General features: G+C 37.3%; 1 long non-coding RNA gene across 1 annotated transcript in view; it reads right to left on the reverse strand.

Annotated features, from left to right (window-relative positions):
- Positions 1-19,469, reverse strand: part of LOC118598282 — a 47,790-nt gene that overhangs the window by 27,537 nt on the left and 784 nt on the right. Inside the window, exon 2 of the long non-coding RNA XR_004947406.1 lies at positions 18,047-18,146. This is a non-coding gene — a long non-coding RNA (uncharacterized LOC118598282). The remainder of the gene's footprint in view (positions 1-18,046; positions 18,147-19,469) is intronic.

A 19,469-nucleotide genomic window follows, 5' to 3' on the forward strand; every position in this document is an offset into this window, starting at 1 on the left:
TGTCATGTTTAATTACTACTCCAATAGCTGGGTCTGCACACATGCTCTCATTGCACGGGAAATGACTAATCATAAACATTGTCCGATGATTAGTGCTGCATTCAAAGGAAAAAAAAAATCTTGATAGTGTCAGGTACGGGGTAGGACACAGACGCAGAGGCAGGATGATCCTTAGAACGGAGTTTAATTAATTTCTTGAATCTATACTGGGAAAAAGTAGCAGATCAAAAACAAGGCTGGAAAGCTCGTAGCACTCGAGAAAGCGCACAGAACCATCTGGCAAGGAGTGCAGGAAAACAGGCAGTTTATAAACATAACAACGTAATGCAACACAGGTGTTTAATTAAGAGGGCAGGTGGAAGTAAGAAGGAAATCAACAGGTGAGGGGGCGAAAACAAAAGGTGAAACAGAAACAGTCATATCCGGTCCCAAAAACCCCACAGATAGAAGAAGAGCATCTCTGATTTGGAATATCTACGGTTGTATTTGATATAATGCAGCTTGATGTCATGATTCTATGCTTAGGTTTTGTCATGCTTTTATTATGTTCTATTTTCCCTGTCAGTCTCACCATGTGCAGGTTAAATCATCCACAGCTGTCTTCATTTAATTAATCAACCTCAATGTATTGAACTGTCTGGTTTTCAGTTCAGTGTTGTCAGGTCATCTGCTCTGTTCTGCCACTTTTTTGGTTCTCCGTGGAGGGTTGGTTCATTCTTTCTTAAATATTTTAAGTTCATGTCACCTGTCTCCTGCATTTGGGTCCCCCTCCATCACTTCTTAACACTTGGTATCATTAAGAAACAAATAGCTGTTTGGCCAAAGTACAGCAATGTAGAAGAGCTGTGTTGAAGGCAAAAATATGGGAGACTGCTGTTATGTTTACTTGCTCCAGACTTATACTTGATGTCCTATAATTCTGGCCGCAGTTATTAATTTCTCCATCCTGATCAATTTTAAAATAGTTTGCCCTTCTGTGCTTTGAAAAGGATGCTACCCATACGTCACTATCAAATCGGAGTCCCTGGTTGGTCAAAGTTTACCTAGTTTAGCTTTCAATGCACGGTCAATGGTTAAGCGGTTAAGCGAACGTAGAGCCCAAAAATGGTCTTAAAAACTTGCATAGAGATGTGAATGCAAACGTTTTGAACGAGGAAGCCAGAACTACAAATGTACTCGCCTTTACATAGACATAGTGGAAGTGGTCACTTGAACACACAATGCTGAGGTTGATGTAAATGTTGACAACTCAACTAGACAACAAAGGTCTTAATATGAGAACTTTATTTGAGTTCATGAGTTTTTGGTTTTCCTGTGCATTTAATATTTAGTTTGCAAAAATTGTTGTGGAATGTTTAAGTTGGTGAGCGAAAGGGTGCCTTCAGCCCCCAGAAAATTCACCTCTGTTTGAGTAAATCCTTGCTCCAGAGATGCGTGGTGGTGGTGTAAGCTCCTTCAGTGAAAACACAAGCTCCTAAAGTTAAAGTTGTGAAGTTAAAGCCGTAAAATCTGTGGCAAGTTGAGTTTCAACCAATAACATTAATTAGAGTAGCACAAATTGTATTTCCTTAGATAATCTCTTCAATCTAAAATGAAGAATCTTTTATATATTCCAAAGAACTTTAAGGGTGAAGATTATTTCTGATTTACGGATAATTCATTCATCTTCTTAGCCGCTTTGTCCCTTTCAGGGCCGCCGAGGGTGCTGGAGCCTAATCCAGCTACTGATGGGTGAAGGTAGAATTGCCTTAAACAGGTCGCCAGTCTGTCGCAGGGCCTCAATCACACATCCATTCACTCTCGCTTTTACACCTAGGGACAATTTAGAGTCACCAATTAACCTATGAAACATGTTTTTGGACGGTGGGAGGAAGCCAGAGTCCCCAGAGAAAACCCACGAATGCATGAGGAGAAGATGCAAACTCCACACAGAAAGATCCCCAGTTGGTGATTCTGTTTCAGATCCCCCAGCCGGGATTTGAACCGGGGTCTTCTTGCTGTGAGGTAAGAGCGTTAAACACTGCGCCACCATGCAGCCATATATTTTATCTGCACTATATTTTTATCTTTCATTATGAGTATTTATGGAATATTCTGAAAGTTAAAGTTTATAAATTCCCTTCCAAAATGAGCATAAATGCAAACAAATTTTAAAATTGACTAATTCTAGAATATTTTAGCATTCATTTTGAAGTATCATTTTTTTCTATTTGCTCTCCTTTAAAACATTTGTACAATAATATTTACCAACATTATAAGATTATGACAGGGCATTTAAAACAACAATGTAGCCTTTTATTGAGGCGAGCTTCACCAATATTGTCCCCATGTCATGGCAACTAATCCCATAATAGTAATGCTGCGAGCTCATGAAACGTGCTCCTAACCAAGTGTCAGTATGTGATGAGTTAGGAGTTGCTCTGTACAGCTTGAAGATCACAGAGGGGGGAATATGCTCTCTGGCACTGGCAAGATGATGAGCAATATCATAAGCTCACTTGTGGCCATAGCTGGCATTTGTCATCACCGGCAGGCTGCAGAGAATCAAGTCACATTTGTCTTCCTTGTCATATTCCCATCAAAGAGACTGGTGTGGCTGTGTAATATGGATGTGTGCAAGAATCTGTGTGTACAGTTTATGCTACTTTTCCATTATACCATAATCTGGATTTATTGCAGACTTCATGAATCAAATACAAAAATCTACACTTTCACCTGATTAATTAATGTAGATTTTTGAAGTATCAAAGTAAAAAAATAAAGTTTTTAGGGAATACAGAGCTGTTTTAAAGTGTTTGGCTCCACTTATGCCAACTTTGGTGGCGAGTTCCTTTTGTAAACCTATGCCTATTCATTATGCCTTCATCATATACCTTTTTATATTGTAGCCAAACTAGCATAAGAAAAGAAAAAAGTATTATCAGATCACGGCCGTCACACAGGATTTATAGGAGACTTATGGTTTTACATTCAAGGTGACACAGAATTTCACTCTGAGTCTTAGAACAGTTTTAGTGACTTCATAAACTTTTGAAACTCGTTTTCTCCGGTTGATTTATAAAGTGATGGCATAATTGTGGCATTTGTAAAAAAAAAAAAAAGTAGTGCAACAGGACTGAATTGTACTACTTTTGACATTTTATAAACAATCTTTGCCAATTTGTTCATAATCAAAAGGTTTCAGCAGGCTCACAAACACAGGCACGAGTCCACAGATCAGGTATTGTGGATTTGACCAGAGAACAATCCCAAAATAGATTTGAAGGACTTTCTTCGACTCTTTGGTCGATGCAGATTTGACTCCTTTCACAAGCACATTCACACAGTTTCCCTCAACTTGTCTTTTTTTATCTTTGCTTTTGATTTTATCTTATTATGATCTTTGTTTGAGTCAAGAAAACATGGGATCAAATTTAGTACATCAGTAGCTGGAAGAAAGTCTGAGCATATGGCAGAAATGCAAAGGGGGGAAAAATAACACCTAGTTTTTACCTTTTCAAATAAGATCTTCTCTCCTGTCACACTCAGATTTTGCCCGTTCGTGTATGTGTGCGCATATGTGTATATTTGGGTAAATCTGTTTGATAGTGAGTGAAAATGAAACTTCCACAGACATATCTGACAACTTTAAGCCTGCCGGTGTTCAGAGAAAGTGGTGTGATCTAAACTGAAGCTTTATATCTGGAATGTGATGACATTGAAAGGTCTGGAACATCTCCTGCCTGCAGTTATTCCATTTTTCAGCTATTTCTTTCGATTGTGACGAAAACTGTTCACAACAGATTTTTAAAATATATATACTTATTGTTTGATCTGGAAATTAAGACCTATCCCTGGAAGCTGAAATTGGAAAAAACAATTATTTCTCTAACTATTTGATAAGTTGTTAATTTAAGGATTTTGAGGTTTTTTTTTCTTAAGAAATTAGTCATTTTTGACAGAATCACCCTAAACCAGCTTTTTTATGCTACACTTGATAATCTTTTCTAATTTATAGGCTTATAAGTGTGCTTATTATACTAAGAAAATGTTAAAATTCCCTAACCAGTTTTAGTTTTTTGGCCGAGATTTTCTGTAGGAATCCATGACATAATGCATTGACAGGACAGATTTATTTTTGTATTTTCACATTTAAAACAAATGCTAAGTGGATGAGAAGGTAAAGAAGGGTATTATGAAAGTCAAGTGTTCCCATCTGAACCATGTGTCATTATTATGGTTGTTATAATTTCATTAATTTGTTCTGTAGTATTAGTATTTGTAGTATTATTAGTATATTAGTTTGTACTTAAGAACACTACATTACAAACAGCTTTTTTGACCATATTTATTATAGTGTTTCCTGCTTTTTATTAATATGTATTTTCTTTTTTCTAATTGCTTTACACCATGAACTGTTTCATTCTGTTATTGTTGTTATTTTTATTTCAAACTTACTATTGCTCTATACATTGTTGCTGATGGACCACCCACCATTTAGCTGCTGCTGTTGCAGTTACAATAAAGTACTTTGGTTTGATTTTTCCCATTCAGAATGGGCATCTTCATACACGCTGTAGTTGAATTTGCCGCCTGTTCAAAATAAGTTTCACTCCTTCTGGCAGCTGGAAGGGTCTCTAGCAAACCCCTGGAGGACAGAGGTAAGGAAAAAAAAAATGAATCTGTACATATTTATTAATTTTTGGCCTATTTTATCACAACTTCACAATTTGCTGTCTCCCAATTAACTGATTGGGTCTCACAAAAAAGTATGATATGGGTTGATCTAGTAAATATATGTGTCAATATTTGCATGTTTCACAGCTAAAATTGAGATAGAACAGCTAAAAGAGGCCGATGTGCTGGGCTGTGTGTAATATAAGCGGGGGGCTTAATTCAGCGGGTCATCTGTTCTCAAAGCAGCGCGTGTGTTCATGCTCATGTGTGCACACTGCAGGCACGCGCTCTACTTTCTGAGTGCACAGGGCGGAGGGAGCGAAGCAGAGCAGGGTGTAATTAGGTCACGATTTGAACTCTCTTAGTTCCTCCCTGTGAGCGGGCTAAGGGTCATGCCAACTATTATAAATCGAGCTGGGTTGTATATGTGTTCGTGCGAGTTTTCGCAGGTGCAGAAATACGTGAATTTGTGTGTCCGCACTTGCGTGTGCATCTTAGAGGTATAGCAAAAAGAGGACAGGCCACTTAGAGGGGGCTTTAAAGTATACTTTTAAATATAGCTTCTTAAGGGCAAATGGTGTCTCAGCGGTTTAAGGTGCACAGATTCAGCTTTTAACCGTTGTATCTCAGCACGGCAAACTGGCTAAGCAATTATCATTCAATAATAATTTCAAATTAAGTTTTAAAGTTGAATATATATATTTTAGTTACTATATAATTAGTTGATTTGAAAATGAAAAGACACATTTTTCATAAATATTTTTCTCCCTGTCTCCTACTTGATGAAAGCCCACTCTTGCAGACAGCAATCAATTAAAGTCCTTTAGTAACCTCCCCTGCACCGCGAGAACAAACACACTCAGCCCATTAATGAATGGACAGCTAATTAAGACCCAAAAATGCAGGGGAGTTTCACATCTATGATTGATAGCACCCACAGCCTCTTCTTTCTACTGTTTTGCATTTTAATGTTCATTAATAAAGTTTTATTGTTTTGTTAATTATAATGCTACCCTCCCCTGTTGGGATAATAACCGAACAAAGCAATTTGTTCAGACTTTTTGCAGATTGTTGGAAACATGAAGAAAGGCAACAGTTAAATTGGGGCACAAAGAAAGAGACGGGAAAGAAAATGTTGAGTAAAAAGGACACTAAGTGAACAAAGTGTCAGAGCAATATTCAACTAGTCCATGACTATATTTTAATTCATATTTGCCTTTTTCTTTGCAAAAAAACTATTAAAACATAATATGTAGATATCTACACACCCCTAAAGTTTATTCTTTACTTGTTTATAAACTTTTCAAAGACAAGCTTAATAAATTTGTCCAACATGTCTGGTAGAGTGTGTTGAGTTTTCATCTAAACATGTGTACGTTTCATTACATGTGACCAAGTAAAATGGAAATCGAAGGGTACACCCTCAGATTTTTTTTTTTTTCATGGTTAAGTACATCTGGTTATGTGGGCGAGTATGTATGCATGTGCACTCATTTGGATGTGTGCTGTGGCCCTAAAGGTGCTCGGCCAGAGATGCACATGATGGATTGTGGAGGCCAGTTGATAGTGCCATTACTCACTGACACACACACACACACAACTCCCAAAGACCCCACCTGCCTGACACCTGTTCCCCATGGGGGTCTGCTTGCCCCTGAGGCCACAGCCCTGGAGACTAACAAAGCCCAAAATGATTCTGCATGCCAGCAAAAGTTTGAAAAAGGAAAGAACTTTGTAGGACACAAAGTTTTTACTGCTCAACTTTTCACTTGCTGCTCAACACAGTAACATGCCAAACATTGCATTTTAGATGTATGTTGAAATTATTGGTAAATCATATTTAGATTGCAATCAGGTATGTTTAATATACCAAGTCAATTTTTAAAACATTTTGTCAAAGTTTGTAACATTTTTTACTAAAAGCTCAAATGTTATGTATTTGGAATGACCATAACATAAAAAACATATTCTCCTATAATTACAAGAGAGAGAAATAATAAATAACATTATACAAATTGAGGCTCTCTGGCTAATTAGCATGAAATGGGGCACTTAATTGACATCAAGCACGGTGAGAAAACACTCATATCCCACTTCATCTTCATTAGCAGGAAAAACTGATACGGTTTGTTTTTGTGTGTTTATGTGTGCACGTTCTGTGTGTGTGTGAGCATATGTGAGAATAACCAGCAATCACTGAAAATAATGACAAACACATCACTTGGTCTATTAAACAGAACCTGATAATGCTAAATCAATGCTTTCTTATGAAATTCTAAGCCTTTTTGCCAGTTTGATTAAGAGAACAGAAGTCTATCATTATCAAAGTGGGATAATCCTGAATGTGTTTTGGTTTCTAAATACATACAAACAAGCCAATTGTGAAGTTTGTGACAGTTTTTACTTTTGAGGTAATTTTCTCTTTTAGAAATGTTTGAAATTAATTGATTCTCTCTTGTTTTTGTCAGTAAAGTTTGATATTTTTTTTAGCTTTAATCAAACATTTAGATTTAATTAAGCATGCAAAAAATAATAAATCCAACTTTTTAAAGGAAAATAAAAGTTTGTCCGTTTTGAATTCAATGACTCTTTAGGTCAATGGTTTTACAGTACCAGCTCTCAAACTGAACTGACGGAAGATGATACATGCAGCTTAACTGATCTGGACAGGTAGCTGCATGTAAGCCATATGTCTGTTTCACATTGTGTTAGTGGCATCATTCAGAACTGCTGTCAAGCTGTGTGAGCCACAACAGCTAAATTATGAACCGGTTGTGAAGATTTATCATTATTTTGTATTGACATTCTTAAACATTCTTCACATAAAATGCATCAGTTTATAAATCATCTTAAAGAACAGACAAATTCTCAGAAGCAAACGGACGGACAGACAAAAAGGGGGTTAGTCAGGCAGACAGACAGGTAGCTAATGTTATATCTAAGGACTGCAGGGACCTCCTTCAGCTTGCAGCAGAGCACCTTGGGACACTCTAGCCATATGTTTAAGCTTTGTCTCGTCCTACAAAACTCAGTCTGCCCTTCATGTGATTTGTCAAAGGGCTGCGCACAGTGACAGGTACAGGGTACAGGAGGACCTGAGATATGGAAACACACGTGCCTACAGAGGAAGGTGGAGGAAAAGTCCGGAGGATGGAGAGCTTTGCGAGTTTGAGAAGAAAAGGGGGGGAAGGACACCACAGAGGGACCGGCCAGAAAGACTTCAGCTGAAGCGCGCTCAACAGCGAAACGAGCGGCACACGGAAGAGTTTAGGAGACCAGCAGAGGAAGGAAGCAAGAGGTAGAGGACAAAGGACTAGAGAGATGTAAGAGATGAGGGCAAAAAGGTGCAGGTTAAAAAGCAAAGTGCTTCGGGGCTCCTAGCTTTCCTTCTCGGCCCTTTTTCCTCCCTCCGCCCTGCTCTTGTCCTGTCCCATCCCTCTACCCCCACTCCTACTTCCCAGTTACCCATACCTCCACTCACCCCGCACTTCCCCCACCCTCTCTCTGTCCTTCTGTGTGGTGGGTTGAGGCGCTGAACAGATTATGGCGTAATTAAGGCGCTAAAGCAGCACATTATCCACCTGGTGGCTTATCCAGGGTGGATAGCACCGCGGCTAGGCTAATCAGCCTATGTGTGTGCTCACATTTGTGTGTGAGCGTGTGTGAAACTGCCAATTGTGTGTTTGTAATCTTTGCTTGCCTGCAAATGTCTATTTGCAATAAAGTGCGTGTGTTAATGTGTGCATGTTCGTGTACAGCCAGCAGCGACTGGGCCAATCTCACCTGATTAAGGCCTCTTATAGGGATGTGTTAAAAGCATTAGGTGAGGACAGGAATGTAATTCGTCATGTTTAAAGGTTGGAAATTGAATCAGGGATTAGGAGACAGCAAATGAACACACATACACAAACTGACTTTACTGTATCTCCTTGTCTCACTTGCTTTTTTGTCTTTTGCTCTCTTCACCAACTGGCTTTTTTCATCTTTTGAAGGTTACCTATCCCTGCTTTTTTTACATTGGGAGTTAAGCTGTTTAAACTATTAAGATAGGTTTTACAATTTTACCCAAAAGCTGCAGAGAATAAAAACAATGTGCCATCATCAAACTATCATATTTTTAAGGTGGGAGAACAGCAGGTAATACATTTTTATAATTGTCCAAAATATTATTTCAAGCAAATACATTAATGTATCCAAAGCTGGTCAATTTATACCTGTTTTAATGAGTGGATCTTCTAGACTTTGAACATGAGGGTTAAAAAAATAATTAACAAGTTGTTAAAATGGAAAAAATGATTGAAAACTGCAATAAGGATGTGTGGAACAAGAGTCAAAATAACTCAAGTAATTTTAAGACAAGAAAAAATAAATCAATTTAGTATATTTGATTTTATGCAAAAAAAAAATGCCTTCTTTTTTTAATAACAATAAAAAGAAGAATTATCAAAAAAAAAAATAATAGTCGGTTGTCAAAGTCTTGAAGGATTAGACCAAGTTTTAACTGAGAGGAGAATTAAGATGTGTTTTTCTCTGACAGATTTATCATCACAACTGAGCTGAGACTCCAATCAAACTCTTAAAAGAAGGGAGAAAAAAAGCAGACTCGTAACATTGAGCTGTCTCTGTCAAGGGCGATGTCTTTATTTTCATACTGTGTTGAGATGGACACGCAGAACAGTGAAATGAAGAGTGCTAAAGAGCCAGCAGAGTGTGTGCATGTGCGTCCCTATATGTGTGAGACTCCTTAAGGGGGTGCTGAGGTGATGACGGTTAAGTCAAATCTTGTCTTAACTACAAATATAAGAATCACAAGATAATTAATAATAATTTCATTATAAAAAGTTTTTTTTTTTAATGTGCAACTGTTGTTCTTTATAACATCAACATTTTATTAATGTTTTCTTTACATTTCAAAAAAGTTGCACTATATCCGTTTCCCATGTTAAAAAGGTTTTCCGCTGTATTGTGTTGGAGCAAGATCCTGCCGCCTGGATTGTTCGCATGAGTGCGAGTCAACCTTTACTTCTGACCTCCATAGAGGCAGTAAATAGAAGAACTTGTCTGCAAGACTGAATGGTTAAAAGCTAAATTTCTCTGTAACCTTTTGTGAATAAACTGGGCTGGTTTGTGAACACCACACCAATTTAAAATATTTAAAATATCTCCATAAAAGTAGAATTAGAGCTTTGTGATTATTAAATGTGTTGCCTTGTTTCTCTTGTTTTTTTTTATTTTTAAAAACAATAAAGTTTTACTTTTGCTGTTAATAGAATTGTATTAATAATAAATGAATAAAGATTTAGCTTTACTTTTATTTTAATTTTTTAAAAGTGAAGATGCAAAAAAACGTGAAGTTTCACTTTTGCTTGTTGGAAACTTGCTTTTGCGTCTGGGCTGACTAAATGAATAAATATGCTAAATGAAGTAATGATAGAAAGCATCAATAGATAAGGGCCGAGTCGTTTTCAAGGACACCTTTTTTACCATTCAGTGCAGGGTGCGACAAATGTGGTCATGCATCTGCAGCTCTTATTAAATTATGACTGGAGTGTCTGCAATAGGAAGCATATGGTGCAAAAGTGCTTTGAGATTTAAATCAATGACAAACTGCTTAAACATTGCATATCTGACTTCAGTAATATCTGCATATTTATTTGTACTTGAAGGCATTTTTGTTAGATTGATTGAGGCACATTCTGGTGGGTTTTTTTTAAATATCTTTTTCTTCTTTTGCATGGATCATGAGCCAAATATCTGATCATCTGACATTTACTGAAAACAAATGTCAGTTTAATACAAAAAAATTAAACTAGATTATTTTTTAGAATGCCAAATATAAAGGGATTAACATTTCTCACCTTGTAAATGTAATAGCCGTAACAATAAATAAATAAAAAACTTCTCAGATATTTATGTTGTGCAATTTGCCTCGATTAAACTTTAGGAATAAAACATGTTGCAAAAAAACAGCATATTTACAGCTCAGTATGTTCTGTTTACATCATGGTAAAAGTTTGACAAGTTCAGCTTCAGTACTTAGTGAACCTGCAGAATTTTGTGTGAGAAGCAGCATTTATCAGAACAAAAATGTTGTGCTGCTCCCATCGTCGTTGGTGATCTAGTGTGCTCCTTTTTTTGTTTATAACTTCGTTTTATGCACGGTTGTTCTGGAGCTATTCTGGTGCTGAATGTGCTCGATGACTCTGCCTGCCAGCTCAAAGGCAAGGAAGGACGGTCATTAGGCTATTCTGTAACATTAGGTACCTTTTTCCTGGTTCTTTTTCAAACACACACACTTTCCATCTTTCTTGTTCTATTTATCTATTTCTCTCTAACACACACACATGCATATACGTCCACATGCGTCCAGACATCTGCACTGTTATCCTGCGCTGCAGTCTTCACATTCCAGCACAGTTCCCCATCATTTCCTGGTATGCAGCTCCATCTACAGGTTCACCGAAGAGCGCCGCGTCTGCTTCTCCCATTTCTGCTCCTCATTAGCCTTTTTCCCTCTTTTAAACCAGGAGACAAACCATTTTTAGACACAGTAACATGCTCAAGGGGGTCATTAAATAAGCAGCAACTGTGCTGCTTGATTGCTGTCAACACTTATATGCATTTTATGTGAATAATTGCAGCTGAACTAAGTGGACATAAAGAATTATAACGCGAGTTTCCAAGTTGCTGGGAGAATAAAAGTGCTTGAAGTGTGTCGCAGTACTATATTTGGAGAGAAATCAGGTCATTCGGAGGAAGACTCATTTAAAGTGTGAGTAAAAACTTGTTTGCGAACTGACTTAAACAATGAAAAGATTTCTGATCTTTAATTTTTAAGGAATTTTCAGTAACATGAATGTGTGCATTACATTAGAGAATGTCACCACTGTCCGTATTGTCTCAGAACTCCATTAATAGCATGCAAATATTGTAAAAGTGATAAATACATTATTTTTTTATGTGTCTTGCATTTTCAAAGTCACTTTTTCCCCAGAGAAAGAGACCGCTGAGCTGGTTAAAGCTTTTTGTTCTAATGATCGGTCTCCAGTGCTGGTGAAAAATATGCTTACTTGCTTTAAATTGTTTTACATAACAAGAATAATATTTTTATTGATTAATGCATTTTGTAAGTACAAGTGTTATTGCAAAAAATTATATTTGAAGCAATTTCAACATACATTTTATTTTTCCATTGTCCAAAAATTGAAATGTTAAACACACAAAGTCACATAAAAGTCACTAAATAAGTAAAATATTTTGGGGGCAAAAAAAAGAAAAAAAAATCTCATCTGATTTTAGGCAAACACAACTTGGTGTAAAGAGAAATGTCCACACAAGGGCCTGTCAGCTGGGTCACAGGCTTACCTCTCTGCTTCGCATATGCACACACACACCCAGCCGCACAGCCATTATTAAACAGCCTGTCGTGGGGGTTTGAGAGTATCGCCCCTCTCCCTCTTTCGCTCACCGGCCCCTAGAACAATTTCAATTTTAATAGCTTTTACTATGTATCTAAAGCACTGGAGACACAGAAAGAAAGGGCAACATAAACCCATGCGCACACGCACACACTCGGCGAGGGAGGGGAACAAGTCCCCTTTGTTGAAAATAGAGTCATCAAAAATGAAGGCCGGCCCAGCGCAGCCAACAGACCCACAGACAGACCCCAGGAGCATCTTGTAATTATCCCTGTGGACGAATTGCCTCTAGCTGGGCTCAGTTACCCATCCCAACCCCCTTCCTCCAATTTTATCAGCGCTCCATCCTGCCGCTAACCCCTCCACTGCTAATTTCATCCCAGGGATTAGCCCCTGCTTGCTTGTCTATCTTGTAATATTTCTGGAGGGTAAAATGGTAAAATATGGCCGTCTTCTGCTTATAATAGGACTTATTGGGCCGGGCCAGGGCACGCTCATAGCCTCCGTCCCTAGTTCCCTTCCTCTAAGGAGATGGAGAAAGAGGTCTTTATTTTTTTTAAGGGGAACAGATATAGAGAGGGAGGAAAAGACCACTCAAGCAAGTGCTGCAGCAAGCTCTACTGGGAAGCGACCGTGGAGAAGGAGTGAAGGTGAAAGTGAAAGCGGCGCAGGGCTGCACAGCGCTTTGGCAGTAGCTGCAGGGCAATGCAAGCTGTTTTCTTTATGCATATAGGAGGAGGGAGGAGAAAAGAGGAGGGAGCAAGGAGGAGAGGCAGAGGTGTCACATGCTGCACATCTACCCTGGTTTTTATTCAAGCACATCTGCCCCAAGTTCTTTAATGACTCCGTTAGTTCAGCTGTATTACTTATTTCCTTAAAAATGAACTCTTAAAAAACAGAGGAGCAAGACAGACTGAGGTCCTGATTGTATTTGGAAACCTTAACTTTTAAAAATCCTTTAAGCAACAAACTGAAAACTTATAACTTCATTGGAAGTTGTTAAATCGCAACTTTAGTTTTGGAAATATTGATATGCAGATTTTTATAATTTATACGATAGATGTGACAATTTGTAAAACCAAATGTTAAAAAAAGAGAGTGGGCCGGACAAGAAGCACATTGTATCAATCAGATAAAAGAAAGTGTATAAAAATACAAAAAATTAAAATGTCCAGAAATCTCTTCACTGAGTAACTTTTAATGATCAATTGATGAATCGATTTAATATCCATCCAGGTTTATCTGTCTGTTAATCGGATCAACCTTTACCAAAATTACATCATTTTAAAATGAAATAAATTGATAACATCGATATAGGAAAATATCATTTGTACTGAGGCCCGATTAAACATAAAAGCGACCAAGTATCATCATAGTGGACTACACACATGTTTAATGCACCAAAAAATGATTAAACCATCATTACAGTCCATTTTTTTATTGCAATGTGCATTTACTTCTGTGGTCAGAGATATGCTCCTTTCAGAGCCCCCGTCTTTGTGAAAGAGAGCGTGTTCACACTCCTCCAGCATCATTTCAGATGGGCAGATATCTCTGTATCTGTCCATCTGTGAACCTATGCGTTCATGTTTTCCTGTTCGAACACTACATGACCTATAGCCCTCTGTCTCTCACACACTCCTCTCCATCACTCTAGCCTCTCATTACAGCTGCAGAAGCCCAGCCTGTCATGTAATTAAAGGCAAAGTTATAAATGACCAGCAGGCCAAAAGCCATATTTCACAGGTGGCCAGATATTTATTTATAATTTTTCACCTTTAAATGTGTTTTCTATGCAAATGAGAGACAGGACACTTTTCAATTAACTTTGGGGGGCAGTGCCTGTAAGTGCCATGGAAACTTATTATTGAAAATAGTTGTTTTCATCTTTTTTTTTTAATCCTATGTCAATTAAATTACAAGATGTAATGTATGAACATCTATTTGGTGCTGGGAGAAGCAGGGGGCTGTATCTGCCCTCCCTTTGGAACTCAATAATTAATTTTCAACAGACCAACTTCTTGAAATTTTTATACAAAAATACACTACATGATGATGGGCTTTTTGTTACATTTTCTTTCTTGGACTTATTCTTAGACAGCCACATTGCAGCTACAATCTCGTGAGTCACTTTTGACCAAATCAAGTCTCAAGTCCTGAAACTTATGGTCAAAATGAAATTGTTATTGTCTCAAATATTCATTAAACTAGTTATAAACAAGTTATAGGGACATAGTAACAGGTAGGTAGTGTTTCTGCATTCTCAATGCAATCATCCAAAGATTAAAAATATAAGTATAAACAAATTAACATTATTCACAAGTCTCAAACCTCAAGTTTTAATTAAGTTAAATCAAGTTCCTAGGGATCAAGTCGTCACTGCAAGTGACACTTAAGTCTAAGTTTTAAGTTCTAATCTCTAGATATTATTTAAATATGTGAAAGTATGCTAATTTTGGCAAACAGGTGAAACAGACTGATTTTAATGCTAGAATTCTCAGATGCCATTTCCAAATCCCTTCACTATTCACCATATAGTGCACTATATAGTGCGTTCGACATTTTGTTGTGCTGTCTGTACCAAAAATTCCAAAATTGAGCGCCTGAGAAATTTCCCAGAATTCTCTAAGAAAAACCAGAATATATCAACCCTCGCTAGATTGGAAAATACAGACCACAATGCATTGTGTTTAAAAAAAAAACATTGTTGAAAAAAAAAGCATTTAAATTAATTTTTTGACTGTCCTGTGTTAGGTTCACCACCGACCATTTTATTTTTTGACTGCATAAAAAAATCACTTAAAATCAATTTATTCCATCAAGGTCTTTTGATTTTTTCAGGAACCTTAATTTCAACAAAACTCAATGTTTTTGTCCCCATTCTAAAATGCTCTGGTAGAAATTTTGCCCTTTGTGGTGTTAGGGTAGATTTTGACCCGGTTGTATGAAAGGATTCGATAAAACAAAATTCAGTCAAAATTAAAATCACTAGTGAATTGCAGCCAACATACTGACAGCCCCCTCCTCTACCAACCATGGGAGCTTCTGGGAATGCTCATTTGTCTAGTACGGTTACAAAAAAGCAAAATAAACAAACTCAGGCATGTCCAGACACACAAGACTTTTCTCTCATTTTGCTTTCTAATATTTTGGAAGATGTAAGTGATTCATATTGATTTGATTTGATTGTTTTGTTGATTGGTTTTGTTCCAGTGTTTGAGTTAAAGTTCTATTGCTGACAAAAAAACGTATGTATTTTGGCATGTTCTTGGAGAAAACTTGTATGGGTCAAAAGTGACCCATGATACATAAAGCATTACTAGAGTTAATAATATTAAAATTTAAAAAACGGATCAAGTTAATTAATTTCAGATATGTGATCAAAGCTCTCAGTAAATTTCAAGTAACACAATAACCCTTTGTTTTGTTTTTTACATGATTCTCTTGAGGTTTTTTTCTGTTTCTATTGAAATCTGGCGACTTAATCATGGTAATAATTAAACCAACATTTCCATGGATAAGGAAGCCTAGCAAGATGACCAAGAGATGACAAAAAATAGATAGATTATCGTTTTTAAAGCTGATTTAAGACGTGTTGAAACCGACCGGCTAACACTGTGGATGGAAACAGAAAGCTGACGCAAGAGGAAAGTTAATAAACCATCAAGCTGTTCATCATAAGAACTCTGTGAATTCAAAGTCATTTAATATTGCTTGTAATGATCATGTTTTCACTTTGAAATCGGTGATGTCATATTTGCCATTTTTAAAACAAATAGTGAGCATGGGGTTTGAATTGCTTTTAAAATTCAGACATAAAAACTGCACAATATAGTTTTTTTGTAGTTGAGGAGTAAGGTGGGAATTCGGACATAGCCTTAATTTTTTTTCCCTTGACTCCTGTTCTCTCAACGCAAGCTCTAATATCACACCAGCAAAAATGATTTGGGGTATCTAGAGTTCAACAAACTGACTTCAAGTTGAAAATAAATAAATTAATGTGTTAATTAAAAGCGAAACGATTACAGTTCATTTGGGACAGAGCATGTGTTCCTCCCAATCTCTTGAGTCTCTCTGTGTGAGATGCAAAGGCTATACTTTAAGGTGTGCATGTTGCAAGGCAGGTGTGTGTGTGCAGCAGTGCCCTCTCCCTGGTGCGTAAAAAACGTCAGTTAATTGAATTCCCCCCTAATTTCCCGTCAGCCTCGCCGTGCAGAGCGAGATGCCTGCCTGCCAGCCACACAACACCACACCTCAGGTATGGTGGATAATGGAGGATGACATTTCTGTCCCATCATGCCTGGGGGCAGCATGTGATACATGGCTTCCTCTATGAAGGTTAAACTCGGCTAACCTGCCTTTGGCGTTTCATTACCCACTTGTTAAATACTCTTTTGGTAATAAAATGATTAAAAATTTTATTGCTTCTCTCAAATGAGGCCTCTTTTGAAAGGGCTTTAACGACTTTAGAGATGAATATTAGTACGAGTGTGTGTGTGTGTGGGTGCATGATAAGTGCATACCCAGACAAGCGCATCTCCAGCTAGGCACAACCAGTGTGTAAAAACCTAATGAGAGTGATATGCTTTACAGCAAAACCACCATTATTCTCAGCCAAATGACCTGGGCCGTCATTATGTGTAAAGCAGCAATACCTATTCCCTCTGTCGGGGCACATTCAAATAGAGATGTTTCACATACAGCTCGGTCTGTGTCTTGAAGCGAAGTGAAGTATTTATACTAAAATGAATGGGCCGGACTATTTTTACATCACAAGTTAAGCACCGTGGCTATAGCAACGGGACATAAAATATTATATTCTACCCATTAACAGGAACTACAAGTCCTGCCTAGACCTGTATGGCTCCATGGCAATTTTGCAAATCATCATAGCCTTTGTCGTTTTGGACGTAAAATTAGCATTAAAGCAGCTTTAGAAACTGTTCTCAATAACCCCATCAACTGGTTATTTTGTAAGGCAGAAATGCATAAAAGTGATTTGAGTTATGACCATCAAAAACTGGCGACATGGTTTAAAATAAAAGCTATCGGCACACTTTTCATGTTCAGAGGTTTCCCAGATTAGCCTTTCTCCCTGTTGGGTCTTTGGCTACCAATTAGTTTTGTTGGGAAGGGGGGGGTTCATTTTTGCACTGCCTTCACACACACCTAATAAATGGCTGGGCCCTCCTCCCCCGGGCCAGAGGAGTCAGGGCTGGCCGTTTCATCTGGTATTTGATAGCAGCCCGCTTCGCTCTGCTCCACTGGACCCTGTCCAACACCTGTTCTCCCATCAGGGGATGTTGTGTTGGTGTGGCGTAGGCTGTGCCATTGTACAGATTGGCACTGTCCAGTTGGGCTAAAGAAAATGATGAAGTATGAGTTTACCAGTGACAAAAGATGACCTGTGATTAGGAAACAGGACTACAGGGTAAAACTGTTTTTTCTCTTTGATAGATAAAAGTTTTGATTTATATGTCTGTGAATCTTTTGCTTTAATAAAAATGTTGCTGGATAAATGTGTGATTATCATTTTCAACTATCAACTAGTATAGGTGTTAGGGCGCAAAGTTTAAGACACATTATAGAAATATCCAAGTTACAAATGGTATAATTGGGAATCATCTAAAACCCAAATGTGATTTTTTTTAATGAATTAGTGGTATGAACTTTTAAAATGAGCTGACAGACAAAAATCTGTTATTTATAAAAGACTACATTTTATGTAATTTAGAGTAAAATTCCATTTTACTTTCATTGACAATATGTGAAGCCACCTTAAACAGACATTTATACTGTGAATCAAATAAAAAAATAACACTAAGGGCCACATTAACTCTTGCGTCTCCGCCCCGAGTCTTGCTGTGCCAGCTGTGTCCGTCGAAAATGATTTAAGGGGATAATAAAGCCAGTTGCGATCCATATGTTTCTAACAGTAAGACACGGAAACTTCCCGCTTCTGATAAACTCACCTGTCTCTTTGTTGGTCTGTTGTAGCCACAGGGACATTTGCAGAGGAGGGAGTGGGGGGTTCGAAGGGTGCCTCTTTGTCCCATCAGCATGACAGATTGCCTGAAAGAGGGGGAGGTGTTGAGGGAGAGATATGCACAGCGGCTGAGGTGAGCCGTCTCATCTGGGTCTGATGTACCTTTGTGACATTTTCATAATTCCGTCTGTGTTGGTGGGAACAAAGAGACTTTTTTTTCATCATGGATGAATAAAAAAATGTAAAAAAAAAAAAAAAAAACTTTTGAACAAACTTTTAATTTAGTAGAATACATATAACAGAAGACTAAATGTAGATTGGAAAAAATTAAGCTTATAGATAAAAATGTTTTTTTCTTACAATTCATTCTATAGTGGCTGTTATTGTGTGAATGATGCACGTTCTTAGCGTTCACACTGGACAAGCAGGGAGGGGCTTCTTCTTCTTTTCGTTTACTTTAGTTTACCAGCACATGTCCACCACCTGCAGTTGGAAGAGGCTTGGTGCCATTTACTTACTTTTTAATTGAAAGTTGTTGCTTAAACACATGTTGTTGAGGGTGTTTGTGAACGTAGCTTTACAACAAGCCAAAACTGACTATTCTTTATAGTTGGCAATATTTTCAAGATTATTAAAATAAAGAACTTTTGGCAAGTTTGCTATAACTTGCTTAACTTGTGCTTATTTTTTTGCTGGAAAATTAAAAACAAGCAAATAATGACAAAGAAATGTGTTAAACTTAAAAACTGATGATTTTTTTCTTTGCTCACATTATGGTGAACTTCCTTGTGTCTATGAGTTTATGTCCATTCCTCCTGGAGCTGCATCAGATGTCGGTTACGAGGAGGTTGGTAAAGATAAACTAGCAAAACTAAACACAGATTTAAAAACTTAACATACTGAAAGACTGAATTTTAAAAGGACACCTACTTAAATAATATGCCCAAATGAGATAATTTAAGGCAGCTGTGACTACCTCCAGGATAACCCAGGAGGGCTGAGCATCCAAGAGAAGTCACAGCTGACCTGCACAGAAGAAAACACACGAAAACACAAAAGGAAACCTGCAACAATGTCCACTTATATTTGAGCTTTGAAATTCATAAATGTTATTTTACTTTCAAAATAATTGCAAACACTTTAAATAGTCGATTTAAGAAAACAGTTTTCAACCAAGATTTACATTTTTTGACTGATATTGATGAAATATTGTCGTTAAGATAATAGCAATTTTAATTGAATACAAACAAGTTTTTTTTTCTTTGTATGATGTCACCATAACTCTTAATAAAATTGTAACCAAAAATTTGCATTACTTAAAACTCTTTAAGAATTATTTTACATTTGATTGATGGTTTTCTTATAGAACACAAAGGAATATTAATAAAAGATAAAATATTAAGAAGAAT

Source organism: Oryzias melastigma, linkage group LG3 (assembly GCF_002922805.2).
Source record: "Oryzias melastigma strain HK-1 linkage group LG3, ASM292280v2, whole genome shotgun sequence".
Lineage (NCBI taxonomy): Eukaryota > Metazoa > Chordata > Actinopteri > Beloniformes > Adrianichthyidae > Oryzias > Oryzias melastigma.